The sequence below is a fragment of the Capsicum annuum genome, chromosome 2 (genome assembly GCF_002878395.1).
Source record: "Capsicum annuum cultivar UCD-10X-F1 chromosome 2, UCD10Xv1.1, whole genome shotgun sequence".
Lineage (NCBI taxonomy): Eukaryota > Viridiplantae > Streptophyta > Magnoliopsida > Solanales > Solanaceae > Capsicum > Capsicum annuum.
Genome location: NC_061112.1, coordinates 95,511,416 through 95,518,006, shown reverse-complemented (window position 1 = coordinate 95,518,006; position 6,591 = coordinate 95,511,416).

The following is a 6,591-nucleotide window of genomic DNA, read 5'->3' as shown; positions in this document are numbered from 1 at the left end:
ATTTCAACAAATTGGATGTAATTTGGCACTACAAATTAAGACATATTTCCTTTTTTAAAATAATATCTATAGCTTATCTAGTTAGTATCTCATATTAATAGTCCTTTTCTTGTCATATTAGCCTTTTAGCAAGACAAACTAGACTGACTTTTCTGTTAGTAGCATTAAGAACACCCACTCATTTTAAATCATACACATTGATACTTGGGGTCCCTATCACACTCCAAGTGATTTAGGTTCTAAGTACTTTCTGATCATTGTTGATGACTTCTCCTGGAGCAATACTTCTATCATTCTAAAGGCTTCTGTTGCAATGATTAACACATAATTTGGTTCAAAATTCTAGGCTATAAGGAGTGATAATCCTTTAGATTGGGTTCTAGTATTGTTAGCTCTTTTTTTTTTGTTAAAAAAGGCATTGTCCATCAAAATTCTTGTCGTCACACCCCACAATAAAATGGGATTATGGAAAAAAAACACAGACACCTATTATAAATGGCTAGGGGTCTTCTATTTCAATTTGATTTTTCTCTCGAGTTTTGGGGGACTTTATTCTCATTGTGACCTACTTAAATAGATTTCTTCTCATCTTTTGCAAGGTAAGATTCCCTATGAATTCTTCACAATAAACAACCCATATATTCTCATCTTAGGGCTTTTGGTTGTCTATGTTATAGTACCATTCCTTAAGTATATAGAGAGAAGCTTCAACCTAGGGCTTCTTCTTGCGTCTTTTTTAAGCTATCCTTATGGAAAGAAGGATTACAAGATTTATGATTTAGATTCCAAACTTTCATTTCTAGGAATGTGGGGTTCCATGAGCACCATTATCCTTTTTCCAAACCTTATATTAGCTATATCTCTACCTTTTCCTTTCTATGTCCTCTTTGATAACCTAATACTCTTTTTTCTATTTTTTTCTTTCTTTTCTATAGATACATCCTTGACCCCATAAGTTTTAGTATGTCATGACCCAATCTGCGAGTCATGATGGCGCCTATCAAATTCTGCTAGTAGGTAATACAAACCATATCCCAGAACTAGATGTAGTGGCCTAACTAGGTGGAAAATGCCCTAAACGAGAGGAAATACACAAATATAGCTTATAAATGCACAAGATAGTAAAAATAGTCTAAAAAGGTAGATAAAACTTTGATAACCACCCTATGACCTGACCGAGTTAGTACAAGAGCTACTACAAACCACAAATTCTAAAATAGTCAATACAATCTGTCTCAAAACAAAAGAGTAGACTTAGGTAAATAGAAGGAAAAGGGGAAACTCCGAGAGCTCACTCTATCTCGGAAAATCCAACACAGCACGATCAATGAATCAGCAGTGTCGACTAGTACTCGGATCTATACCGAAAAGGTATAAAAGTGTAGTCGGATTACCTAAACCACAGGTACTCAGAGCTAAATCATGATATTAATACGATAAAATGTAAGATAACATAACTAAGTCAAGGAAGAAAGGCAAACCTGTAAATACACTCCAACACCATTGTACGAAACTAAATTAATGAACCAAAATAATAATATAAAGAACATGCAATTAAAACTATAAGATTGATCCCCATAAGCCAACAAATACGAAAAAATAAATAACCCAATGCAAGTCCTAATAAGCCTGGTGAATACAATCAAGAAGGTATATAACTGAACCACCATATCTTACCATGTTTTCATAATATAATAGGGAACCCATCCATGTCATGTCACACTACGAACAACTCCCCTTACCGCACTCGAACTGGTACTCATATCATCCATATAACAGTTATTTTTTAGACTCGGACCAGTATTTATATCATCAACATATTAATCAATTCCCGAACTTGATCCGGTATTTATATTATCAATATCATAATCAATTTCCAGAATCAAATCAGTATATATATAATCAACGGAATAATCAATATTCGAACATAAATCAGTATTCATGTCGTCTATATAATAACCAATATCTGGACTCGAACCGGGTACGTACATATAATCAATATTATAATTAATAGCCGAATTTCTACCTCAAATAGAATCAACACCCAATATCAATCCATCATAACCATTAAGTGGCTAATCTCCTCAACATTATCATCAAGCCTTTCAATATGTATAATAAGCATGTAAAGTTTCAAAAAAGCTAATAGGAATCTTGGCTTAAGGTGGGCCGAAGGGGCCTACTTCTAATCCCCGAAATACATTATAAGAAACACTCTACCCCTGACTAGGCTAAAGTATCTAAGTCCACTTTTAGATGTTAAGCAAGTCTTAATTAGTCCTAAGATAGATATTTTACTTAAAACCCAAGCAACTAAACAAACTACACCTAAATTATGGTTTTTGGATAGCCTAAACGGTCCAGTTAATCCAAGCATTGTCAATCGTATCACCAACACCTATAACCCATCCCAAATCTAACATAATACCATAACCTACTATGAATCAGCTCAATCTATAAATGAGAAAAACCTAGCCTACCTGGATGCCGAAGAAAGCTCTATGAATCTGCTAAATTATCGATTTTCCTTTTCGAGAAGCTTCTGCAATAATGTACTCATCAAAATGAGAACAATGACACCCATATTTCACCATTAAGGTTCGGTTCCAAAATTACGTAAAAATCTCATGTGGAACCCATTATGAAAATCATATTTTTGAGACCAACCCAATGTTCTCTTATGCTCAAGGAGCATTTACCCTCAAATAGGTGAAGTTCAGGCTATATTGGTGCTAAAATCAAGTCACTAAGATCTTATGAATTTTAGAGAAGAAAAGGGAAATTAACCATGAAAAAAAAGGAATCTTACCACAAACTTAAAGGAGAATCACGTAAGTAAACTTTATCCCAGCTCCCATAAACACCCACAAATGTTATCTCCAAGCTCTCCCAAATTTTAGGGTTTAAATCTCTTGGTAATGGATGAGAAATGGTGAAAAATGAGCTTAATAGGGTATTTATACCCTTTTCAGGTACACGGGTATCACATACGCAACCCGCCAATCGCATTCGCTACACCTGGCTATAGGGGTAAAAGACGAATATGCGATATTATTATCGCGATCGTGATACTGCCAAGCTGTTAAGGGTGTCACCTAAGCAACTCAAAAATGCCAATTACACGACATTCATTGGTTCCTTCCAGATCGCATTATTATCAATGGCCTACGATCGCGGGTAAAACAGCATCAGCTGAGACTTAGAAATTTCCAAGATTTCGCCAACCCCTCGAGATTTATCCAAAATCCTGTATATGCAAATAAGATATGCTACCCTATCAAATATGATGTTTTGCACTTAATGGTGCAGTCTAAATTCCCATCTGAGATCGTTTTGACAAAAAGTGGGTCCCACACCCAACTTCAATTTTCTTAACTTCAAACCAAGAGCTCAAAATGAGCCTGGGTGCCTCAGGACCTGAACCAAGAATCCACCCATCCTAAAATCGATATTTTGGAGTTGTTGGACCAATCAGAATTTTCATACAGGGTCGTTTTATATAAGTTTTCACCCACTATCCAATTTGAACTAGCGAGGTCTTCAAAACAATGAATTACAAAATAACTTGGAGAAGCTATAGGAAAGCTCTAATTGTAAAAATAAGTGGAAATACAAAAAATGACCTGAAGGTTCATTACAATTTCCACTACTAAAGGAACTTTCGTTCGCGAAAGTAAAGGCTTGGGATGTACCTGAAGCATTAAACAAGTGAGGATACTAGGTACGCATCTCAATTTTTCTCTCCCAAGTAGCCTCCTCTACTGAGAACTGCTTCAACTGAATCTTAACTACAGTAATCTCCCTAGTGCACAAACGCCTAATATCGCTTGCCAAAATGAGCATTGGCTCCTCCACGAAAGTCAACTACTCATCTAACTAGACTGAGTCCCATCTAAGAACATGAGATAGATCAAGAATGTATCGCCTTAATATGTAAACATAAAAAATCAAATAAAAAGCAACAAAATCTAGGGGGTTAAAGCTAACTCCTAAGCTACCTCACCTACTATGCGAAGAATCTCAAAGGGTCTAATGTATCTGGCGCTGAGCTTTTCCTTTCTCCCAAACCTCATCACACCCTTCATGAGTGATACACAAAGGAATACCCGATCACCAAGTCTAAATCTCAAGGCACAAAGCCTATGGTCTGTATAATCCTTCTGCCTACTCAGCGTTTCTCTCAACCTATCTTAAATCACCCTGACTCTATCCAGTGACTCCTGATGCAATTTCATACCATGAGGTCTAATCTAAAAAGTTTCAAACTATTCAATGGAAGAATGACATGTTGTACCATACAAAGCCTTAAAAGGGGCCATGTTAATACTTGAATAATAACTGTTATTATATGCAAACTCTTCCAAGGCTAAGTGATGCTACCACTGACCTCTAAAATCCATAACACAGGCTCAGAGCATATCCTTAAGAACCTGAATAGTCCACTCCAATTGGCCATCGATTTGAGAATGGAAGGTTGTACTAAGATCCACTTTCATACCCAACTCCTCCTAAAAAGCTCTCCAAAATCTAGAAGTAAAAATGGAATCCGATCTAAAATGATAGAGATAGGCATACCATGCAAATAGACTATCTCATGAACATAGATACGGGCTAACCTCTCGGGCTGAAGGATATGTGAATAGGAATGAAATATGTCTACTTGGTCAACCGATCCACAATGACCCAAATACCATCAAAACCATAGGAAGTATGAGGCAATCCATTAACAAATTCCATGGTAATCCACTCCTATTTACACTCTGGAATCGACAACCTCTGATCAATCTAATAGGTCATTAATTCTCTGCATTCACCTGCTGACAACATAGGCAACGAGCTACAAAATCCACTATATCTCACTTCATTCTAATCCACTAGTAATGTCGTCTAAAGTCTCTTACACATTAGTTGTACCTAGGTAAATGTAATACCTAGAGTTGTGAGCCTTGTGCTAGATCAACTGAATCAAGTCATAAACCCTTGAAACACAAATACGGCTATTAAATCTCAAAATACCTTCAAAATCTATGATATCCCTCTTGGACTTACCACTCAACACTTGATCATGGAGGATGCAAAGTCTTTTATCCTCAAACCGATGATCCTGAATCTGCACAAATAGTAAAGTCCTCACCTCAGCACTAGCAAGAATCCTCTTGGGGTTTGAAATATCAAGTTGTACCATCAAGTTGGAAAAGGACTAAATGTTTGGTGACAACAACCTTTGAGAAATTAAAATACCAGCTAAGTTATCCATACTCACCGCCTTCTGACTCAAGGCATCTGCCACCACATTCATCTTACTCGAATAATACAAGATAAAGATATCATAATTACTAAGCAACTCCATCTATCTATGATGCCTAGCATTAAGCTCTCTCCTAGTCATAAGATATTGAAGACTATGATGATCCATGAAAATCTCGCAATGCAGACCATAAAGATAATGCCTCCAAATCTTGAGCACAAAAATTACCACCGCCAACTCCAAATCATAGTGGGTAGTTGTGCTCATGCACCTTAAGATGCCTCAAAGCATAAGAAATCAAAAGACATTGTTGTATCAAACTACAATCCAAACCAACACCAGAAGTATCACAATAGATGGTGAATAGCTCACCCTCAGTAAGAAGAGCTAAAATAAAAGCCAAAGTAAGAAACTCTTTGAACTTTCCAAAGCTCAACTTACACCCCTCGAATTATCAGAAAGAAGCCTTTTTTCGAGTTAATCTGGTCATAGGTGCTAAAATAGTAGCAAAATCTTCAATGAATCCTCTATAATACCCAGTTATGCCAATAAAGCTATGAATCTCAATCGGAGATGTAGGTATATCCCAATAACAAATAGCATCAATCTTTATTAGGTCTACCACAATCCCATCCTTAGATACCACATGCCCAAGAAATATCACCAGCTCAATCCAAAACTCACACTTAGAGAACTTGGTGAAAGCATATGATCTATTAAAGTTTGGAGCACGATTCTCAAATGTTACGCATGCTCCTCTCTACTCCTGAATACACAAGTATGTCATCGATGAACACAATCATGAAGGGATCCAAACAAGGCCTGAATACACAATTCATCAATACCATGAATGTGGCTAAGGTGATAGTCAATCTAAAAGACATCACTATGAACTCTTAATCACCATAACAAGTCCTAAAGGCAGTCTTGGGACACCTTATGCCCGAATCCTCAACTAATGGTAACCAAAACTTAAATCAATCTTAGAGAACACTGGTACACCCTAAAGTTGGTTAAACAAATCATTAATGAAAGTCATAGGATAATATTTCTTCACTGTCACCTTATTAAGAGGCCTATAATCAATATACATACGCATGGTGCCATATTTCTTCTTCAAAAACAATATAGGATCTCCCCAAGGAGACACACTCAATCTCATAAAACCCTTACTAAGAAGATCTTAAAACTGAAAATTTAGCTTCTTAAGCTCAGCAGGAGTCATAAGGTAAGGTGCCATAGAAATAGGTCGGGTTTCATGCTTAAGATCAATAAAAAAACTCAATCTTATGGGTTGGAGAGATACTGAAACACCCTATGTTCTGACCCTTAGAAATCTCCAG